Raw genomic sequence first — 515 nt, 5'->3', positions numbered from 1 at the left:
GGCACCGTTCTGATAGTTGGGCAAAAAGTGGTGGAGGAAACCAAGTCACAACGCGTTGGTTGACGAAGACATATATTTTTGTCTTCTGATTTTGACATGTAATTCAGAAGGGGAGGGATGATTGCACCTATTGTACTTATGGGGAACCTGAGGCCAGAAGTGTTTTGCCCGAGATGACACAGGCAGTGAGTAGTGGTGCCGGGATTCTTGACCCCTAAGACCAGCCTTTTCACCCACTCAGCAGCCCTGTCTTCACATGTACTGTGTTGGGTGCAGGCTGGGGTAGCTGGGAAATGAGGCCTAACCTCCAGTGCAGAGAACAGGCATTCCAGTGGAGAGGCAGATTGATTAACCAGAGTTCAACCCAGCTCTCCAGGCCTCTGGCATATGAAGACATGAGAGGCTCTTGGCAAGAAGTCCCCAAGTTAACCAAGAACCAGATAATCAAGGGCTTCACTTGTCCCACAAAGGAGTTCGGACCTTATCTAAGCGCACAGGAGGCTGGCTATTGGAAG

The sequence above is a fragment of the Galeopterus variegatus genome, unplaced genomic scaffold (genome assembly GCF_000696425.1).
Source record: "Galeopterus variegatus unplaced genomic scaffold, G_variegatus-3.0.2 Scaffold7070, whole genome shotgun sequence".
Taxonomy (NCBI): Eukaryota; Metazoa; Chordata; class Mammalia; order Dermoptera; family Cynocephalidae; genus Galeopterus; species Galeopterus variegatus.
The sequence above is the reverse complement of the archived record's forward strand: the minus strand, read 5'-3'. Positions refer to the sequence as shown.